The 24,037-nt window shown below is 37.0% G+C and overlaps 1 protein-coding gene across 6 annotated transcripts in view; it reads right to left on the bottom strand.

Moving 5' to 3' along the window:
- The window catches only part of METTL25 (methyltransferase like 25), a 148,050-nt gene that overhangs the window by 87,479 nt on the left and 36,534 nt on the right, over positions 1-24,037 (bottom strand). The gene's annotated exons all lie outside the window — the stretch shown is intronic.

Genomic DNA, 24,037 nt, shown 5'->3' on the forward strand with positions numbered 1-24,037 from the left:
CCTCTTTTTATGCCCTTCCCCCCCCCCCTCACGATTTGGGATCTCTTCTGATATGGCTAAAGCATATTTTCCTGGGGTTGTTGCCACCCTTTTAGTATTTTACTTGTTCCTTCATATACTCTTATCTGGACAAAATGACAAGGCGGAAAAATTCACCACAAAAAAAAGAACAAGAGGCAGTACCAAAGGCTAGGGACCTAATCAATATAGACATTGGTAATATGTCAGATCTAGAGTTCGAATGACGATTCTCAAGGTTCTAGCCGGGCTCGAAAAAGGCATGGAAGATATTAGAGAAAACCTTTCAGGAGATATAAAAGCCCTTTCTGGAGAAATAAAAGAACTAAATAAAATCTAGCCAAGTCGAAATCAAAAAAGCTATTAATGAGGTGCAATAAAAAATGGAGGCTCTCACTGCTAGGATAAATGAGGCAGAAGAGAGAATTAGCGATATAGAAGACCAAATGACAGAGAATAAAGAAGCTGAGCAAAAGAGGGACAAACAGCTACTGGACCACAAGGGGAGAATTCGAGAGATAAGAGACACCATAAGACGAAACAACATTAGAATAATTTGGATTCCAGAAGAAGAAGAAAGAGAGAGGGGAGCAGAAGGTATACTGGAGAGAATTATTGGAGAGAATTTCCCCAATATGGCAAAGGGAACAAGCATCAAAATCCAGGAGGTTCAGAGAACCCTCCTCAAAATCAAAAAGAATAGGTCCACACCCCGTCACCTAATAGTAAAATTTACAAGTCTTAGTGACAAAGAGAAAATCCTGAAAGCAGCCCGCGAAAAGAAGTCTGTAACATACAATGGTAAAAATATTAGATTGGCAGCAGACTTATCCACAGAGACCTGGCAGGCCAGAAAGAGCTGGCATGATATATTCAGAGTACTAAACGAGAAAAACATGCAGCCAAGAATACTATATCCAGCTAGGCTATCATTGAAAATAGAAGGAGAGATTAAAAGCTTCCAGGACAAACAAAAACTGAAAGAATTTGCAAACACCAAGCCAGCTCTACAGGAAATATTGAAAGGGGTCCTCTAAGCAAAGAGAGAGCCTAAAAGTAGTAGATCAGAAAGGAAGAGAAACAATATACAACAACAGTCACCTTACAGGCAATACAATGGCACTAAATTCATATCTCTCAATAGTTACCCTGAATGTTAATGGGCTAAATGCCCCAATCAAAAGACACAGGGTAACTATTGAGAGATATGAATTTAGTGCCATTGTATTGCCTGTAAGGTGACTGTTGTTGTATATTGTTTCTCTTCCTTTCTGATCTACTACTTTTAGGCTCTCTCTTTGCTTAGAGGACCCCTTTCAATATTTCCTGTAGAGCTGGCATGATATATTCAGAGTACTAAACGAGAAAAACATGCTGCCAAGAATACTATATCCAGCTAGGTTATCATTGAAAATAGAAGGAGAGATTAAAAGCTTCCAGGACAAACAAAAACTGAAAGAATTTGCAAACACCAAGCCAGCTCTACAGGAAATATTGAAAGGGGTCCTCTAAGCAAAGAGAGAGCCTAAAAGTAGTAGATCAGAAAGGAAGAGAAACAATATACAACAACAGTCACCTTACAGGCAATACAATGGCACTAAATTCATATCTCTCAATAGTTACCCTGAATGTTAATGGGCTAAATGCCCCAATCAAAAGACACAGGGTATCAGAATGGATAAAAAAACAAAACCCATCTATATGGTGCCTACAAGAAACTCATTTTAAAACTGAAGACACCTTCAGATTTAAAGTGAGGGGGTGGAAAAGAATTTACCATGCTAATGGACATCAGAAGAAAGCAGGAGTGGCTATCAGATCAATTAGATTTTAAGCCAAAGACTATAATAAGAGATGAGGAAGGACACTATATCATACTCAAAGGATCTGTCCAACAAGAAGATCTAACAATTTTAAATATCTATGCCCCTAACGTGGGAGCAGCCAACTATATAAACCAATTAATAACAAAATCAAAGAAACACATCAACAATAATACAATAATAGTAGGGGACTTTAACACTCCCCTCACTGAAATGGACAGATCATCCAAGCAAAAGATCAACAAGGAAATAAAGGCCTTAAATGACACACTGGACCAGATGGATATCACAGATATATTCAGAACATTTCATCCCAAAGCAACAGAATACACATTCTTCTCTAGTGCCCATGGAACATTCTCCAGAATAGATCACATCCTGGGTCCTAAATCAGGTCTCAACCGGTATCAAAAGATTGGGATCATTCCCTGCATATTTTCAGACCACAATGCTCTGAAGCTAGAACTCAATCACAAGAGGAAATGTGGAAACAACCCAAATACATGGAGACTAAACAGCATCCTTCTAAAGAATGAATGGGTCAACCAGGAAATTAAAGAAGACTTGAAAAAATTCATGGAAACAAATGATAATGAAAATACAACGGTTCAAAATCTGTGGGACACAACAAAGGCAGTCCTGAGAGGAAAATATATAGCCATACAAGCCTTTCTCAAGAAACAAGGTCTCAGGTACACAACCTAACCCAACACCTAAAGGAGCTGTAGAAAGAACAAGAAAGAAACCCTAAACCCAGCAGGAGAAGAGAAATCATAAAGATCAGAACAGAAATCAATGAAATAGAAACCAAAAAAACAATAGAACAAATCAACGAAACTAGGAGCTGGTTCTTTGAAAGAATTAATAAGATTGATAAACCCCTGGCCAGACTTATCAAAAAGAAAAGAGAAAGGACCCAAATAAATAAAATCATGAATGAAAGAGGAGAGATCACAACGAACACCAAAGAAATACAGACAATTATAAGAACATACTATGAGCAACTCTACGCCAACAAATTTGACAATCTGGAAGAAATGGATGCATTCCTAGAGACATATAAACTACCACAACTGAACCAGGAAGAAATAGAAAGCCTGAACAGACCCATAACCAGTAAGGAGATTGAAACAGTCATCAAAAACCTCCAAACAAACAAAAGCCCAGGGCCAGACGGCTGCCCGGGGTAATTCTACCAAACATTTAAAGAAGAACTAATTCCTATTCTCCTGAAACTGTTCCAAAAAATAGAAATGGAAGCAAAACTTCCAAACTCATTTTATGAGGCCAGCATCACCTTGATCCCAAAACCGGACAAGGATCCCATCAAAAAAGAGAACTACAGACCAATATCCTTGATGAACACAGATGCAAAAATTCTCACCAAAATACTAGCCAATAGGATTCAACAGTACATTAAAAGGATTATTCACCACGACCAAGTGGGATTTATTCCAGAGCTGCAAGGTTGGTTCAACATCTGCAAATCAATCAATGTGATAAAACACATTAATAAAAGAAAGAACAAGAACCATTTGATACTCTCAATAGATGCCAAAAAAGCATTTGACAAAGTACAGCATCCCTTCCTGATCAAAACTCTTCAAAGTGTAGAGAGAGAGGGCACATACCTCAATATTATCAAAGCCATCTATGAAAAACCCATAGCAAATATCATTCTCAATGGAGAAAAACTGAAAGCTTTTCCTCTAAGGTCAGGAACATGGCAGGGATGTCCGTTATCACCACTGCTATTCAACATAGTACTAGAAGTCCTAGCCTCAGCAATCAGACAACAAAAAGAAATTAATGGCATCCAAATTGGCAAAGAAGAAGTCAAACTATCACTCTTTGCAGATGATATGATACTATATGTGGAAAACCCAAAAGACTCCACTCCAAAACTGCTAGAACTTGTACAGGAATTCAGTAAAGTGTCAGGATATAAAATCAATGCACAGAAATCAGTCGCATTTCTCTACACCAACAACAAGACAGAAGAAAGAGAAATTAAGGAGTCAATCCCATTTACAATTGCACCCAAAACTATAAGATACCTAGGAATAAACCTAACCAAGGAGACTAAGAATCTATACACAGAAAACTATAAAGTACTCATGAAAGAAATTGAGGAAGACACAAAGAAATGGAAAAATGTTCCATGCTCCTGGATTGGAAGAATAAATATTGTGAAAATGTCTATGCTACCTAAAGCAATCTACACATTTAATGCAATTCCTATCAAAGTACCATCCATTTTTTTCAAAGAAATGGAACAAATAATCCTAAAATTTATATGGAACCAGAAAAGACCTCGAATAGCCAAAGGAATATTGAAAAAGAAAGCCAAAGTTGGTGGCATCACAATTCCGGACTTCAAGCTCTATTACAAAGCTGTCATCATCAAGACAGCATGGTACTGGCACAAAAACAGACACATAGATCAATGGAACAGAATAGAGAGCCCAGAAATAGACCCTCAACTCTATGGTCAACTAATCTTCGACAAAGCAGGAAAGAATGTCCAATGGAAAAAAGACAGCCTCTTCAATAAATGGTGTTGGGAAAATTGGACAGCCACATGCAGAAAAATGAAATTGGATCATTTCCTTACACCACACACGAAAATAGACTCAAAATGGATGAGGGACCTCAATGTGAGAAAGGAATCCATCAAAATCCTTGAGGAGAACACAGGCAGCAACCTCTTCAACCTCAGCCGCAGCAACATCTTCCTAGGAACATCGCCAAAGGCAAGGGAAGCAAGGGCAAAAATGAACTATTGGGATTTTATCAAGATCAAAAGCTTTTGCACAGCAAAGGAAACAGTTCACAAAACCAAAAGACAACTGACAGAATGGGAGAAGATATTTGCAAACGACATATCAGATAAAGGGCTAGTGTCCAAAATCTATAAAGAACTTAGCAAACTCAACACCCAAAGAACAAATAATCCAATCAAGAAATGGGCAGAAGACATGAACAGACATTTCTGCAAAGAAGACATCCAGATGGCCAACAGACACATGAAAAAGTGCTCCATATCACTTGGGATCAGGGAAATACAAATCAAAACCACAATGAGATATCACATCATACCAGTTAGAATGGCTAAAATTAACAAGTCAGGAAATGACAGATGCTGGCGAGGATGCGGAGAAAGGGGAACCCTCCTACACTGTTGGTGGGAATGCAAGCTGGTGCAACCACTCTGGAAAACAGCATGGAGGTTCCTCAAAATGTTGAAAATAGAACTACCCTATGACCCAGTAATTGCACTGCTGGGTATTTACCCTAACGATACAAACGTAGTGATCCGAAGGGGCACGTGCAACCGAATGTTTATAGCAGCAATGTCTACAATAGCCAAACTATGGAAAGAACCTAGATGTCCATCAACAGACGAATGGATAAAGAAGACGTGGTATATATACACAATGGAATACTATGCAGCCATCAAAAGAAATGAAATCTTGCCATTTGCGATGACGTGGATGGAACTAGAGGGTATCATGCTTAGCGAAATAAGTCAATCGGAGAAAGACAACTATCATATGATCTCCCTGATATGAGGGAGAGGAGATGCAACATGGGGGGTTAAGGGGGTAGGAGAAGAGTAAATGAAGGAAGATGGGATTGGGAGGGAGACAAACCATAAGTGACTCTTAATCTCACAAAACAAACTGAGGGTTTCTGGGGGGAGGGGGGTTGGGGGGTGGGGTTATGGACACTGGGGAGGGTATGTGCTATGGTGAGTGCTGTGAAGTGTGTAAACCTGGCGATTCACAGACCTGTACCCCTGGGGGAAAAAATATATTATATGTTTATAAAAAATAAAATTAAAAAAAAAAAGTTTAGAAACTTATTTCTTACCTTAGAGCTTTATAATTCAAAATTAGCATAGAGACTACAAGACAATTATACGAAAATTTCTTGATTTTCATTTCAGCTTTTATTTTATTTTTTTTTTTATTTATTTGACAGACAGAGATCACAGGTAGGCAGAGGCAGCCAAAGAGAGAGGAAGAGAAGCAGGCTCCCTGCTGAGCAGAAAGCCCGATGTGGGGCTCGATCCCAGGACCCTGGGATCATGACCTGAGCCGAAGGCAGAGGCTTTAACCCACTGAGCCACCCAGGCATCCCTCATTTCAGCTTTTAAATGAGGTTAGTGCCTATGGTATTCAAAATATTACCTAAAGATAAAAGACATATTGGAATTATATTAAACTGTCTAGATTTCTGAAGCATTTCTATCTTGCCAGGTTTTTGAGTATATTAAAACTAAAAGGATAAATATAATTAAATGACTATGTAAACCAGACCTATACTCCTTAGCGTTAGTAGCAAATATGTTAAAGAACATATTTTTTAAAGATTTTATTTATTTATTTGACAGAGAGAGAAACAATGAGAGAGGGAACGGAAGCAGGGGGAGTGGGAGAGGGAGAAGCAGGCCTCCCGCTGAGCAGGGAGCTGGTGGCAGGGCTGGATCCCAGGACCCCACGATCACGACCGGAGCCAAAGGCAGACGCTTAACAACTGAGCCACCCAGGAGCCCCTTAAATAAAGTCAAAACAGTACAACTAGAAAAGGAATAACTAGATAATTTAAAAGTAGGTAAAATTAAAAATTGCTCTATTCTCGTGAAATGATTAAATATGGGTATAAAAATTTAATAACTTAAAAAGATAAAATTTATGCATAGCTATCAACAATGATTTAAGTTGTAAAGGAAGTACTAGGGAAAGATCCTAGAATTCAAGAGATTTAAGGAAAATCACAGCCCAATTATCATATTTTCATGTTAATTAATTGATACATTACATAAATATGTATTGAGCCCCTAGTGGTCATCTCCTTCTGCCTTCATCAGGACATACCTTCAATTTAAGACCCTAAGATTTATATTCCACGTATGGACTTTTCTACACAGATTATTCTAAAACAGCAGAGCTGGTTAGTCAATGGTAAAAGAGTAATTTACTATTTCTCATTTGTTTCTGTCTAGACCGTAAGAGGTATAGCCATATTTATAAGAGGTATAGCCATATTTTCTGCAGCTCATCTCTACTTCTGGCTCCATATAAAATCAATATATTAGTATTTCACTTATCCTTTGGTTAAAAGTACAGCTAGGAATGTTATCTCAAGGGACAGAATATGTAAATTATAGGATACATCCAACAGAAAATAAACAACTAGTTAAAATGTATATATTACTTTGATAGAATCATATCTATGGTAAAATATTTTCTTTTTAAAAAATATTTATTCATTTATTTTAAAGCAAGAGAGCCGGAGAGAGAGAGCATAAGTAGGGGGAGGCCCAAAGGAGAAGGAGTGAGAGAGAATCCTGGAGCAGACCCCCTCAATGAGCCCATAGTCTGACTCGGGACTCAATCCCAGTACCCTGAGATCATGACTGGAGCTGAAATCAAGCATGGCTGCCCAACTGACTGAGCCACCCAGGTGCCCCCTAAAACACCGTTTCTTAGTGAATCCATCTGGACACTACTGTCTTGGTATTTTTGTGCATGACTGTAAGAATGGCAAAGTCTGGGTGCTGAGAGAAAACACTGTGTTGGTCTGGCCACCAATGTGATAGTAGCTCCCCACTGGTGCTTCTCACTATGCCCCAAAAGTTTCTCCTGCTGTTTTTGATGGGCTCTTTCACAGCCTTTTACCAGCCTTGATAAAACAGTTTACATTGAGACACATATGGAATATCTGAAACATTAAGTCAGTGAGACAGTTTTTAGACTAATATTATGCATCATGGTGTGACTTCATTCCAATGAGAATTTTACTCATCATGCCAGACTGATGATGAAACAAATTTAGAAACTTGCTTATAATTTATTTACCATGGGAAAAAGAAATGTGAGAATACTATATTCGCAGCAAAATACTTTTCAAGATCATGTGCTCCATATATACAAATCCAAGTTTGTATATAAACCTAGTAAAATGGGGGTGCCTGGATGTCTCTGTTGGTTAAGCATCCACCTTTGGCTCAGGTCATGATTCCAGGGTCCTGGGATCGAGCCCTACACCGGGCTCCCTACTCAGTGGGAGTGTGCTTCTCCTTTGCCCTCTGCACACCCCCCCCAACACCCTGTGCCCGGCTCATGCTCTCTCTCTCTCTCTCTCTCAAATAAATAAATAAAATCTTAAAAAAATAATAAACCTAGTAAAATTTAAATTAGTTTTTTAAAAGCCTGTTTTATATTAGTTTGATAGTCAACTTTCTGAAAAGAATTTCTATTAGCTTTGACTTCATATTACTCTGTATTTGAAACATAAATTATTTCTCTTTACTATTTCTTTTAAGCAGATGTATTAATTTTCTATTTTAGTTTAATCACATTTTTTACTTCTTTTATTTACCATGAGCACAGGCAGAACTTTTCTTATGCTGAATAAATACAATCTGCATGAGCTTCAGAAACCACTTTCTGTTAGTCACAAGAGATAACGAGGTGCAAACTAAAGAAAGAAAAGGGCAAAATGTATTAAAACTCCTTATTTAACTACTTCTAAACAGCAAGAAGATGCCCTATGGCAAAAGTAAAATCAGTGCCAACACTCTAGAAAATGTACAACTGACTAAAGATTAGATACAGCTGTCTATGTGAAGTAATTGTATAAAGACTGCCAAGTACATCTAGAAATCTCTATATTTTCCCCATATTAATTGGCAAGAATTATTCTGAGACATAAACCCAGCTGAATAGTGAGAAGTAATATGATATTGTAACAAAAACTTATAAACAGCTGAATCTACAAAACTGACAGTAAAGTCTACTTATCTGCTATAAGATTACAAGAGCAAATACCTTGTTCAAGCTGAGATTGCTCCTGATGGTTTCTAACTGAATTACTAAATAAGCTAATAAACTGTTAATATTGATAGTTAAGTAAATAAAAATATTAATATGTACTTTCTACAAATTATTGTTAGGTAATTTAACCTCTTAGACACCAAACTTTGGGAAAAAATAAAACTTATGCATTATTATACTGATTTCCAAAAACTCCACGTTCTCATCCAAATGCAGAATCATGGCAGGAAAGCAGATATCTGTTCATGCAAATCCAATATAATTAAGAAAAAAAAATAATGAAACTAAACCTAAATGTCATGATAAATATAGGTGAGGTTCAGTTGAAACAAAAGGCATATTTCGGAAAGGTACATTCAAGTCACAGAATCATTACTGGAGCCACGAGAAACCTCCAAGGTCATTGAATTGAGCCCCTTTCTTTTCACTAATTTATAGATGACCCACAAAGGCTAACTGGTTTATCCAAAGCTGTAGCACTACAAAGACAGAAGTAAAACTCTAGGCAGTCAAACCATGTCCTCTTCTGTGTGGTGTTCCTGGACTCCCCTGGGAATTTAAATGTCACCATCTCTACACTTCCTGTGTAACTTATAACTCGAATACAGCACCTATCACACTGTGTTACAGCTATCTTTTGATATCTGTCTTCCCATTGGGCTGTAAATTTCTTTAAAGTGCTTTATCTAGAAATCCCTCGTATCTAGCAAAGGGGGCAGTTAGTGGGTACAAAATTCCTGGTATGTCTTCTAAATCTCAGCACACTCTGTGTTGAATAAAAGTTTTATTGATATTCTCAATGCCCAAAGCTTTTACTAAATCAGTTCTTATGTTCTCATAACTGTTTCAGAGTCTGCGTTTTAATCGCTGGTTAGTTTTAAATTAAAAGGAGTTGCTAAATAAAATTCTATGTCCCAATATCCAGATTCTGGATCAAATATTAATGATTTGTAGCAAGGTTAAAAGACAGTTCACTGAAAAGAATATGAAATATAATCCATTCACTTGTAACTTGTTTTTGAAGTTTTCTTTTCTTCAAAGAATTGTTTTGAAATATAATCATTTACAGTTTTTTTTTATTAATTTGTTTTTATTTTTTCAAATTTTAGGCTAAAACTCTTAGAAAACAATTTAAGTGATGAACACATGATATTTAGTATGCACCATGACACATGAATAAAGTAAAATATTTCTTCTTTGACTTTAAGTTTATGAATATAAAAAAATCCCTGTGACATTCAGCTAAGAAATTACAGTCCTTATATGAATAACAGGACTGAAAAAGAAACAAACTTGGGGGGATACAAATACTCTTTTATACCTGTCAAAATAAAGCAACTCATTCTTCTAACAAATACATATTTGTTATCTGCTATATAACAGATATTGTTTGTCATGCTTAACAGATAAGGCAATCTGCAGCTTTTTAAATTTTTTTTTAATTAAATTAAATTTATTTATTTGACAGATAGAGATCACAAGTAGGCAGAGAGGAGGAAGCAGGCCCACTGCTGAGCAGAGAGCCCGATGTGGGGCTTGATCCCAGGACCCTGAGATCACGACCTGAGCTGACGGCAGAGGCTTAACCCACTGAGCCACCCAGGCACCCGGCAATCTGCAGTTTAAATGAGCAAATTCACTTACTTATAAGAAACATGACATAAATTCATATTTACTTTACACTCTGTGTTATAGCCAGTGATGTGGTAAAGCTGGTTCCTAATGGCTCCAGAAAAAGCTGATTATGTCATTTTTTCCCAGTTCAACATTTAGTGGAGAGTAGCTTGAAACTGGCCAAGTAGGGTGTATTTACACCATGGAAATCAGAAAACACTGACATTAAGGAGCTTTTATTCAGGTGCAAAGCCAACCACTAAAAATGTACCATCACGCTACTGGCTGCAACCCATTAAGGGGTCACAAAATCAACTCAGTGGATTGTGATCAACATTTTCTAAAATTTAATAGGAAGGAATAAGATAAATACATCAGCATGCACTGTGGGTTGTAAGATCCAGCACCTTTTGAAGAATAAATATTAATTAACCAAAAAGAAAAAAAGAATAAGCACTTTTTTTTGGTGAAATTTCAGTACCAATTTTATTTACCTATTAATCTGTAATGACATAAAATGTATTTCTTAATTTGGATCTGATGAAAAAAATTATGAAACCACTATTATAACCAAGAGAACAAATATATTCTTCTCTCACAAACATGTTTTACAACCTCTGTGGCCATCATATGCTTTGTGGTTAAAGATTAGATGCTTTAGAGAGAAATAAAAACTTCATAGTTAGTAGGTGAGTATTTAGAAGTTTCTTCTTTCTTCTCAAAGAAAACCAAAGAGGGAATGACAATTTATGACACACAAGACTCTTGAGTTTGTATAGATTTAAAATTAAGTAAGACCCCTGTCTCACCAGGATAGTGTGAAATCATTTTCATCACTTTGCTCCAGTGGCCTCTGGAATGTAAACCTTCTCTAACCTTCTGTTTCTTATCTTTGCTAAGAAGGGCAAAGCCACCTTAGTACCTTGAGAATTCCCGAACCACTTACGTCAACATAATGATTTCTTCTCAAGATGCCTCATCAAAAATACTTGTTTTTTCTTTAGTTTTAGCCAGGACTGAATCAGTTTTTTTCTTAATTTATAATTTTATTTCAATGTTATTCCTTTATTGAGTACTTGCTATATATTACATATTTTGGTGAATGTGAGGCATTAAAAGTTTTAAAGATAAACTTTTTGTTTTAAACTGTGTCTGAGTCTACTATGAGGAATAAATACAAAACTATCCTGAAGAGATTAAACCTAAACCATTATTTAACCATGATTAAATAATGTGGTAGGTGCCAAAGCAAAGGAGTACACAAAGAGATCATTGCCCCTCTCCTTTCACAGAGTTAGTGCTCTCACTTTACTCAATCCTCAAAATCAGTACACAACAGAGAGGAGACAGGAAAGAAAGCAGGAGAAAGTAGGAGGGGTGGGAGAGGAGAAGAAAAAAATATTTTGCAGATACAGCAAGCTGTTCAAGAGTCATTCTTAACACCTGTCTCCTTTGCTGCCTCACCAGTAAAGCTGAGAAAGTCAAATAGTTATTTTTCTAGACTCCCTTGCAGCTAAAAGTTACTTTGTGAACTACGTCTAGACAAGGAGACATAAAACAATTCTGAGAAATTTCTGGACAGACTTTCTTCACCCTCCTTGACAGAAAGGGAGAACACATGAGGAGAAAGTCTCTAACTCATACCACTTCTCATGAAACTACAGCCCTGACAGGGAAGTAGAGATGTGAACCCAGGGCCCCAATGTCCCAGAATCAGTGAACCAACCCTAGAACAGCTACTCCTGACTTCTGTTTATGTGAAGAAATTAAGGACTTTATTGTTTATGCCACTGTTGGGTGGACTTATAATTATAAAAGTATTTTAAAACTCAGGTTCTGGCTTAGATTCTAGGTATGGTTAACCACTATTTTCTTTCTTTCCAAGATGGGGCTCTTCACAAGTTGCATGCCTCCTACATGATAGGCAGAGCTTATCCTAAAACCATGTTGGTCTCTTTTCTCTCAAGGCCCATGTGGCCCAAACAAATAGAAAATGAATAGAAAAATAGACAAAGCTAATTATGTGGTATAGGCTATAAAACCAAAAAAGGAAGGCAAAATCAAAGCAGGATACAACTATTCAAATCATGCCAATTTAGGGGCACCTGGCTGGTTCAGATGGATGAGCATCTGCTTTCGGCTCAGGTCATCACCTCCAGGTCCTGGGATCGAGCCCCATGTCAGGCTCCCAGCTCAGCGGGGAGTCTGCTTCTTCCTCTCCCTCTGCCTCTCCCCCTGCTTGTGCTCTCTCTCTCTCTCCATCTCTGTCTCTGTATCTCTCTCAAATGAATAAATAAAATCTTTAAAAAAAACCATGCCAGTTTAATAAAATATTGATCCTAGCAAATAAAATAGCTGATATCTACGTGAAAAGAGAGTTTACAGAATGTGAGAGATGCCACATTTATCTCATGTTGAGTACCTATATTGATGAACTTTAACACAAAACAGACATTTAAGGATAGTGCTACTCCTAAAAACAAAAGGTGAGTACTACCATATAAGCTGGGCCAGAGACCCCTCACCCTTATCATATTCCAGAGAAGGAAAATGGCACCATGTCACTTTATGTGAATGTGAACAAGTTAGAGGGTGTAAAACTGAAGAGAGAAAAGCAGAAATTAGGAAACTATCCTAACCCTGTATGAATGAGGATAGATTCACTAATCTCCAAACTGTCTTGATCTCTAACAAAGTCAATGTCCTTCCCTAGTTCTCAAACTCAAACTAATGAAGCTTATCCATATTTAAGGACTGATATTCTTAAAAAGAGGTGAGGACCAAAATAAGTCTTCAGTTCTATGCTTGGACTCTCCTCTGTATCTAGGAAGAACTACCATTTGTGTATCCCCTGAGCTTCCCTTATTTGCCCCATTTAATTCACACAGGATCTAAATAAGCTTTTGCCTCAGGTTGTTTTAGATTCTCATCCTCTAATAAGAACCAGAAATTACTCTAATGCTAACACGTTGGGTTTTAGCCCTGATGTTTTAAAATTCAATAGAATCTTCCCAGAAGGCCAAATCCTGTATCTCTGTCCCAATTTCTGACTGATGTTTTGAGAATGTGACTCTACAGCTAGACTGGCTGGGCTGAAATTCTAACTCCTTAACTTATTAACTATATATATATATATATATATATATATATATATATATATAAAAAATATTTATTTATTTATTTAATAGTGAGAGCAGGAACACAAGCAGGGATAGTAGGAGAGGGAGAAGCAGGCCTCCTGCGGAGCAGGGAGCCCAGTGTGGGGCTTGATTCCAGGACCCTGGGATCATGACCTGAGCCAAAGGCAGATGCTTAATGACTGAGCCATCCAGGCACCCCAAAGATTTTATTTATTTGAGAAAGAGAGAGAGAGTGTGTGTGTGCATGAGAGAGAGCCAAGAAAGGGGGAAGGGGCAAAGGGAGAGGGAGAAGTAGGCTCCCCATTGAGCAGGGAGCCCCATGTGGAGCTCGATCCCAGGACCTGATCCAAGATCATGACCCGACCGAAGGCAGCCGCTTAACTGACTGAGCCAGCCGGGCACCTTGGAGTTTGCCTTTTGAATACCAATGAGGAACTGGCTACCTGATTTGGGGTGAATACTTCTACTGGATTAGTTCCCCTAGCCTTAGTCCCACAGTTTCTGGTTGATTTTCCTTTCCCCACTGTTAGGGTCCCAGCCAATCTCATGGTTGAGAATCACAGGTCTTAACATTTGCTCTTGGTCACATAACTGTTCTGCTCAAAAAATTTTCATTACCAAAATGGACTTTCTAGATGAGTCCCTTTTAATATTCTTCAACATTTCAATACTTCATATGAATCGGGTTACCACCTCGCTAGAGAATTCATCCATTTCCAGTAACTGATCTACTGCACTTTAGCTTAACCCACCTCATTCCTATGCTTGGAATGCTCCTCGCATTTTTGCCTATCTAAATCTTACACTATAAAGCTCAATTCAAAAGTTACTACCTTCATAAAGCTTTTCCTGATCTCTTAACAGGAAGTAATCTTTCCATTTTAGCTGAAATGGTTCTTTTAACCCTTATATTCTTTTTTCTCACCTCTAAGAAATCACTTATAAATCATCTATCTTCACAATTAATTCATAAATCATATATATTACTGTTTGTTGTTGTTACTATTGGCAGCTTGTGTATATTTATAGTACACAAATACAGCTATACTCTCAAAACACATGTTTCACACAAAGGAGAGAAGCACTCAAAACAAGACCTCAGATTAACCCCAACTAGATAGGGTATCACAGAGGAGCTCAGAACTAAGAGGAGTTACAATTATTAAACAGAAGAAGAGGACAATGGATATGATTACATTCTGTTTCACATAAATACTGTGACATTCCCCAGTCTCCTTTATATTCTCCTCTTTCCTGCGCCTTATTTGTGCATTAATACTACTCCTGGGCTTCTATGTGTGCACACATACACACACCCATAAGTGGTAGAGAATGCTAACTGCCCACCTAATATCCAGTTTATCCTTTCTCACTCACAGAATCTTGATTTCATTTGGAGGTATAATGTACCCATCTAGAAGGTTACATTTCCTAGCCTTCTGAAGTAGTCCATAAGGGAAGGAAGTTCTATAAAGGACAGTGTCTCAGTGGGAGAAACTCCTTCATATTCATATTATTTCTTTTCACTTGAACTGTAATGGCTGGAGCAGTAGCAACTATTATGTAATAAGCCACAACTGAAAGGCCAATAAAACTGTAGACACCTGGGCCTCTACATTCTTGAACCATATGAAACACTGTCTGCTACCACTTTACAGATTTTCCAGAAAATAAGAAAAAAATAAATCCTATGATTATCACAATAGCTCCGTTTCCATGTATTTAGATACATTCATAAAACTTTCCCAAAATAGGATCACTCCTACATAAAACAATCTCAAATATTAAACATGTTCAAAACTTTGCCCTGAAACTTGTTCTGTCCTTAGTGTTTCCTATCATGTAAGCTGTGCCATCACCTGCACTGAAAACAGACACTTTGTAATAATTTCTGAAATTATGGCTGAAAACACACTTTGTAATAGTCCTTAACAATTCCTGCTTCCTTATGTCCCACTCTAAACGATCTTAAAGGTTTCTTAAATTATCCTAATTGACTCTATTACTACTACTGCTGCCCTGACTTTAGTCCTCACCTTTGTGGTCTCGGCTTGTGAGTGTGTGTCTATGAGACTCCTTCTGTATGTGCCTAAGTATAGGTGTATCATTTGCACCACCCCCCCAACAGACTATGACAGCAAAGCTCTAGATTGCGGTGTGCAAACAACCTTAGAGGCTTCAGTGCTGCCATCATCTTTGTGGATTCCTAGATGTTGACCTGATAAATACTTTGTATCTTTCCAGTATTTCAATGCTTTTAAGAAACAAAATTTAACTATCTATATTCAGTACTTTTAGTTGAAGAGGGGCAAGGAGCATTCAGGTTATGTCCAGCCAGACATATTTTGTGATTTAGTTTGTTTGTATGTTAAGTTTTGAGCTTATATTTGGTAGTTTTTAATCCATAGAAATTCCAAGGGCCTGAGTTTGGGATACCATCATAGGAATTTGATTTTTTTTTCTGTATAGATCTGACTGAAAACTGTTTTGTCTCATTCAAAGTCATAGCTTAGTATGGACTTTTCAGGTTTAGCTCCCTGACCATGCAGGAGGCCCAATATTAGTCTCTAGATCCTACTGTGAGAAGCATTTGCCTCAGGACAACACTGCTACTTTTATGGCTCCAGTTCTGTGCTCTGGTTTCAACTCCTTTTCTTTGTCTCTCCTTTTAACTTTTAGGTTTTGATTTTTCTTGAATCATAGAGATTTCCCCTATTTTTTGTGGACTCAGCAATGCTTAAAAAAAAATACATGTTCTAATTTAGCTGGGATCTAGCTGAACTGTAGTAGGAGGAGGGTTCCTCAGAAAAATCACATCTCCCACACTGCTAGAAATGGAAATCAAATACATGCTGTTTTGAAAAGAGAAACCAGCTTTGTTCCTCTACATCCCTCAAACTCCCAATATTAAAAAGCCATAATAGGCAAAAGATTTATTTAATAAAATACTTAATAAAATGTGTCAGAAAATACTGTCTTTACTAAAAAGGCAGCAATTCTATGTATTGTTGCAATGACAGGAATAATTCACTATTACCTTGACTAAGAAATTAGTCATACGTTTCTGTATGATACAATGCATGGTTTAATGCTGATATTACCAGCTAATATTGCCTTGGGAGTTTTTAATACCAAGTACTGAATATCTGAAGATCTCTAAATACAAGCTAAGCTTATTTTTAAACAGTGTGTTACATTTTCAAATGACATGCTCAATATCTTTTTTTTTCAACTTCCAGATGCCTTTCCCAGCGAAGTACCTCTAAATTTAAAGCAATTATATCAAGATTTAATCCTCAAAGACAATAAAGATGACTACAGAAGTATCTAGCTCCCTTAAAACTCCCACTGGTGACAAAAATAAAGAAACAATCTACAATATGAGAGCTATCATGTGCCCTTAAAATATTTCCATTGGATACAGAAATGGCAGAACCAGACTGAAAGATGCCACTAAAAGATATCTACAGCCCTCCTCTGGTTAAAGACAAAACAAAACAAAAACAAAGCAAACGTAAATGGAGGGATCGATGGGAGAATCACCTTAATTCTCTGTAACACATTAAGGCTGGGGGTAAACATGAAGGTTTACTTCAGGCTTTCAAAGGTTATACCATTCATGTTATCTGCAGATCTGCAGTATCTGGAGTATATTAACAATTCTAGAAGACTGCCTGGCATTGGACTGGGGATGGGGTGGGATAAACCAAGCACAAATCTGTGTCCCCAACAAGAGGTGCTCCTAGTAGCGACTTCCTCCTGAGGCCAGGGAAGAGGTTTCTATAAAACCGCCTGAGCTGACTCTCTAGGGTCCCAGATCTTTCTCCACTCCTCCCATACTCCTAAGCCTCTGCAATGATCATATAAATGTAGAAAAAAAGTAAAACTACCTTTTTCCCTCAGACTGGTCTTGGCACACTAACACCCATTTCTGCAGTATACGTAACAGGCAGGTACAGAGATAATTCTGTTAGGCCGAACAAACACATACAGATGATCAAGTCCAGAGGCAAAAAAAAAAAAAAAAAGTGATTTCCCATCTTGAGATCAGTTTTAAGAAAAACAAGCAAACAAACAAAACAAAACAAAAAAAACCCCACAAAATTTCCTAGGAAACCCCTTTAGAGATATGCTTCTCATGCTTCATTGGTAAGAACTGTGTCTCATATCCATTCCTAAATAAATGAAATTACCATAATTAATTGAGATTGAAAGTCATCTATTTCTGGGGAACCTGTCTGGCTCAGTTGGAAAAGCATGTGACTCTGGATCCCAGGGTTGTGAGTTCGAGCCCCACGTTGGTTGTTGAGATTACTTTAAAAAGCAAAAAAGAAAGTCATCTATTTCTGAGGCTATATTTAGAAGGGCATAATCTTCCTAAACACTGATGCCTTAACAAAATTATTGTTCAATTAGCAAGGAAGAAATGATACGTGGATCTAGATAGGTAACTTTTCTACCTTTACAGGAAAAACAACCAAAAGAATTTGTCTCTCCAATTTCAAGGAATAGAAGTAATATAAGTATTTAAAATTAATTATGACAATAATAATCAATATTAAAACAAAATGCTACAACAATTCAAGCTTGGGAAAATATATATGTTCTATAAAGCACTGCAATAAAACTGTTTCTGGTATTTCTTGTTCTCATAGGAACCACTGGCTCATAATGTATAAATATTTAAAAGCAGTTTTTAAAACATATGGTATAACTTCAGTATTCATAATGACTCAGAGAGCTTTGAGGTATTTTTGAAAATTGACATTCATGGCAGACCACCTCTATGGTCTACCACAGCATGCTGGGTAAACATATCATGTAAAACACATATTGTTTACATAGTACATATCATCATAAAAAGTTGCAGTGTACATACCAGACTTTTCTACTATACTATGTTGGACTATTAATAACTCAAATTTACATCCCAAAGGGCTACCATGCCCCAATTCAAACTTAAAAACAGCTGTGCAAACAAAGTGAGGGTGAGGGGCAGGTGTATAAGATATGAAGGGAGAGACACATGACACACTTGACCATTCAGAGATATAATTCCATGGAACCCAAGTGCTAGATGTATGACAGGAAATAAGCTAACTTTGGGCATGCAAACCCCTTGCCCTGTAATTTAAATATAATGATCAAACTGTATAGTGATGGATTTCTATTTTAGTAAGGAATAGGAGAACTATTTAATATATACAAAATGAGACTATATCCATATTCTATCTATCCACATAGTTACTGCTATATAGTCCATAAAAACTGCTGTTGTCTGCCTTAACACACACACACACACACACACACACACAAACACCCCAAACACACGCACCCCTTGCTCTTCAACAAAGTTAAGCTATCAAAATTCTAGTAGTATTCATAATAATTATCTTGGACATTTTTTTGTTTGTCCTAGCTTTCCCCCCTTGATTTTGTCGTTTCTAGCCCTTAAGTTTATTATGCATTTATTACATGGTGTCCTGCCCTCCATGTTTGGTTTCCCCAGGTTTTATCCTGAGCTCCATACCTTATGGACTTTTTTTGGGCTAATTACTCTAGCACTCCACACTCTGGACTTTGATACACCCTCCTGGGCCCTTTTGGTTTCAGCCTTTGGTTTGGATCTACAAACTGGCATGTGAGTAGAGTCTCTAAGTCTGTGTGTGAGAGAGGCTGAAATGACTATTAATAATGTTGAATATATTTATACAAATCATCTTTTAAAGTTCTATATGTCTCCTTATGGAACCATAATAAATATCTTGTTTTCAAACATGCTGTTCATCAGAATTACCTATAGAGCTTCTTAAATATTTTCAAGAAGCTCTATAGGTAATGCTATATATATATAGTACTAAATATAGTGCTATTTCTGGAGACTGTAGTTCGGAAGGTCAGAAGCAGGTTCCTGGGATATATATACCGAAAGTGTCATATTTGATCCAGCTGGGCAGCCAGAATTGAGAAACACTGTTATAAAAATTGCAGGGGATGGTTCATATCATCTTCCTTTTACTATAGCTAAGATAAGGCAAGAAAATGGAGATAAGGGCATGGGAAAGAGAGAAGGGTATAAGTTACCTTTGCCATCTGGCTTTTGAGATGAGAAAATGTGGTAGTCCAAAAGTAGGCAAAACTGCAAATAAAGGTTCCTTTTGTTATTCCTATCACTTATTTTTCTGTATTTTTCTCCTACCTTTTGGCTTCCCACCTCTTTTCTTGACCTCCAAAATATTTGAAGGTACTCAAGTTGTATACATCTCTACCTACTTCATCGTAATACTCAGTCCTGTTGCTTTCTGCTTATTCTTCAGTTTCCGGACATGAAAACTCCCAACCTTCTGATTGTTTCAGGTATGCATAAGGAAAGCAAGCAGCAGTAAGATACTAATATCAGCTTTTGGCAGTTAAGCCTAGTATTGTTTACCTGATAATCTCAATGATTCTCAGTTAAGATTTATTTTTTTCAGTTAAGATATTTTTGATAGGAAAGCCTTCCCCTGAATTAATTCTGCCTATAAAGAGGGAAAATGAGTCTGTAGCTGCCAGTCACTGTTGTTACAAACCTTCCCAACACTCTTTCTTATGTTAATCCTCCAGCTAAAAATGTCCTATTCACTCAGTGAACAATGGCAACTTCCACTCTAGAGAAGGAAAGGATCCAAGACCAATGCTTGAGATCTGTTAACTGGGAGACTTCCATTTCCAGAGTGTGAAAATCTGTAGTTATTTGGTTTAACTAATTTTCCCAGAAGATCCAAAGGTTATTTTATGAATAACTAGGTACTAAATAAATAAACTAAGAGAACCAAAGAGAGATTCTGAGGAAATCACTTATGGGTAAACTGAAATCAGAAAATGGAGGTGTCATTCACTCTAAAAGCTACCCCTTTCTACGCACTGAAATGACCATTAGAATTATCATTATCACTGCTTCTGAGGAAGACATAAGAAAAAATAGGATGGGAGAAAAGACAGAGAGAAACAGTGACTAAAGAATGCAAAGAGAAGGAAATGTGATTTTGAACACTTATCACCCCAAGCCTTTGTTTCCTGTCTGCATTACCCTTCCCATATTGCCTGATTAACTCCTACTGATCTTTTTTCTTTTTTTTTTTTTAGATTTTATTTATTTATTTGACAGACAGAGATCACAAGTAGGCAGAAAGGCAGGCAGAGAGAGGGGAGGAAGCAGGCTTCCCACAAAGCAGAAAGCCTGACACAGGGCCCGATCCCAGGACCCTGGGATCATGACCTGAGCCGAAGGCAGAGTCATCAACCCACTGAGCCACCCAAGCGCCCCTCCTACTGATCTTTTAAGTCACAGTGGATGTTGCCACACTGGGAACATAACCTCAATGCCCACGTACCCCCATCATAGACTAAGCTACATATTACTCTGCTATAAAATAATACAGGTATAATATTCTGTCTTATAGCACTTATTACATTCTTTTGAAACTAATGTTGGAGGATTAGGAAATAGAGGGAAACACTCTTTCCATATTTTGTGTTCTCCAAGCTCTACAGTGAAATGACCATCTGTTCACTAAATTATGGTCTGCTGGAAGAAAAGTACCATTGTTTTCAGAAAATATAACTATTTAGGATTGAGTAAATAAAAAATAGCATATGAAATACCTTGGAATCACTAAAAAGAATAAGGCAACATTGTATGTGCTGATATGGAAAGATCACAATATATTAAGTGGAAAAAGTAAGGAAATGAACTGTTTATCTTTTGGTTCCCTAAAATATAAGAATATGAAGCATATACCTATGTGTATACATTTTCTTTTCTAGAAAATTACATAAGAAACCAAAAATATGGGTTGGGAGACTTTATTTTCATTTTTAATATCTTTCTATATTATTTGAATTCTCTATTCTAAACGATTTCTTGCAAATTAAGTTACTAACAGGGACTATCTGGTTCCTAGGATTAAGAGCTACTTTTTTTATCCCTTGAGGGTGAAGATGATATCTCATACATTTTAATATCATTACTGCTTAGCACAGTATGGAACATAGCTGGCATTCAATGAGTGCTGAACTGAACTGAACTCTGCTTGGCATCTATTTGAGTTTTTTTACTTCTTTCTCAAAGTACTGACTTTTTATGAGGCCCTCCCAATCTCTCTCTATTAGTCTACAGTGTCAAGTTCCATGCCTTGAACATAGTAGCTAGTCAAGAAATGTTTATTCAATTATATTTTCTCCTACCAGTATGATATGCAGCTGCCAATACAGTGATAGTGAACTTTTTTCTATTGCTTGTCACTTGTCCTTGATTATCTATTCAACATACATTATACAAATATTGATCTACATGTATCAGGTTTGAGGCAATGTGCTTAGTTCTGAAGATACAAAAGTGAATAAAATCCAGTTTCTACACTCTAAAGACCCATATATATATCAGATTTTCCCATGGCAGGAAAGAAGTAGGAGTGACTGAAGATGTAGATTCACCTATCTTCCCTCCTACCTATCTTCCCTCCCTATCTTCCAGATTCTTCCCTCCCTATCTTCCCACCCCTTCCAGATTCTTCAAAGGCCTCTCCACTGAACATGCCCTTTGCAAATATATTGTTCATTTTAATTCAAATACATAGTCAATAAATACCTGTCAATAGTTTAATGCAATGATCTCTTAGAAAAGGTACTGGGGCACCTGGGCAGCTCAGTCAGTTGAGCAGCCAACTCTCAACTTCACCTCAGGTCATGAACTTGGAGTCTTGGGATTGAGCCAGTGTTGGGGTCCACACTCAGCAGAAAGTCTGCTTGAGGATTCTCTCTCCCCCCACTCCACCCCTCCCTTCGCTCACACATGCTTGTGTGCATACTCTCTCTAAAATAAACAAATAAATCTTAAAAAAAAAATACCTAAAGGCTGATGTAAAATTGATTGGCAAAGAAGTAACTAATCATTCTTTTAATTTTTTTTCTACTCTAGCAAGCAGCTTTTACCGAGCCCTTTAGGAACAGAATTAAAGAACTAGACATGAGATGAAAAATGTACCAATGGTACTTCCTGGTTGCCATAAAATAATGAGTCAGTTAAATCTGAATTTCTTTACATGTTCTACAAAAACCAGATAGAGAATAAAATTACTCATAAGCTGTAATTATACCACAAATTTTGATTTAAATATAAGTTAGTAAATAAACATCCTAAACTAGCAGAACCAGCTGAGAGATCACTCCAGAGGGAGAATCAGGTGGGGAAAAATGGGTGTGACAGAGAGCAAAGTAGAAAGCCAAAAAAGAGGATCTCATCCATGGTGGGGAAATATTGAGGCTAGGTCTGAGACGTGATGATACAGAGCAATGGCTGCAAAGGCCCAGAAGGACCAGAGATAGCAGTCCTAAAAGGGTACTGCCTGAAGAGGAGGAGGTCCTTTGGAAGGGGAAGGCATCTCTGGGGGAATGACGATGATAAAATGAAAGAAGGAAGAAGAGAGCTGAAATTAAAGGTCTTATACTATAGAACAATACTTATGAACTGAAGAATACACCAGGCATCTATACCTATCCCAAATGAGCCAATTATTTAAAAAAACAAAGCGACAACAACAAAAATATTTAATTGTACCTACAGAACAGGAAGCTGCTGAACTAAGAACCAAACCTCCCCTATATAAAATCTTATGTTATTGCTGATGCAGGAAAACACTATTCATTTAATATTTTAAGAGCTGTACAACTGTGATTGTTTTGAAGGTCATTCTTCATTTCTTTTAGGAAAGACAGGAAATAAGACTGTACAATAATGTAAAAATTTGTGTATATACTTTGCTATACTTTTTTTCTATTTAAGGTTCACTTTTTTCCCCAATGTTTATGTTGAAAATTTCTACACTCAGAGAAAAGTCAGAAATAATGGCATAAAAAAGATATAAATATTCTCCATGTAAATCGAACTGTGGTTAACTTTTTGCCAATTTGCTTTCTCTCACTCGTGTATTTCTATATCTGCACAACTTTTGTGAACCTGCTCCTAAAAGATACTTTTTAAAACACATAAAAGAATTCAAACTCAATTAACTTTCATTTCACAAAAAAATCTTTGTCAGTTTTAAGAATAATCTCTGTTTCATCCAGTCAAATTTCAGTAGAATTATACAATCAAATTTTTTGTTTCTTGGACATGGCTAATTGAAAAATAATTAAAATTTCATATTCACCTGGCTTTTAAAACTGAGAAGAGCATATAATACCATCCATATACACACATCTTCCTGATGTAAAAATTCTTAGCAAGGGATGGTGGATGTTGATAAAGACTTCAGTATACTAATAGAAAAGAAAACTGCTAATGTTAATAGACTAAATAACCATCTAATCTGAACCAGTGGTTTTGAAAGCATATCTCATGGAGAGATAGAACATATAAAATGGATCAGACAGAGGAGTTTCAGGTGTTGCTCTGGATGAAGGGCTATGAGATGTTTCAAGTCCTACCAAAGTACTCTGTACTTTATTCCTCAGGTACCTTCTCAGTCCAGGGAGTAGTCTGAATACTATTTTGATGTAACTGTGCAGTTATGCAGATTTTTTTTCAAGATTTTATTTATTTGAAATAGAGAGAGAGAGA

This window comes from Lontra canadensis, unplaced genomic scaffold (genome assembly GCF_010015895.1).
Source record: "Lontra canadensis isolate GAN:19392208 unplaced genomic scaffold, GSC_riverotter_1.0 scaffold9, whole genome shotgun sequence".
NCBI classification, from domain to species: domain Eukaryota; kingdom Metazoa; phylum Chordata; class Mammalia; order Carnivora; family Mustelidae; genus Lontra; species Lontra canadensis.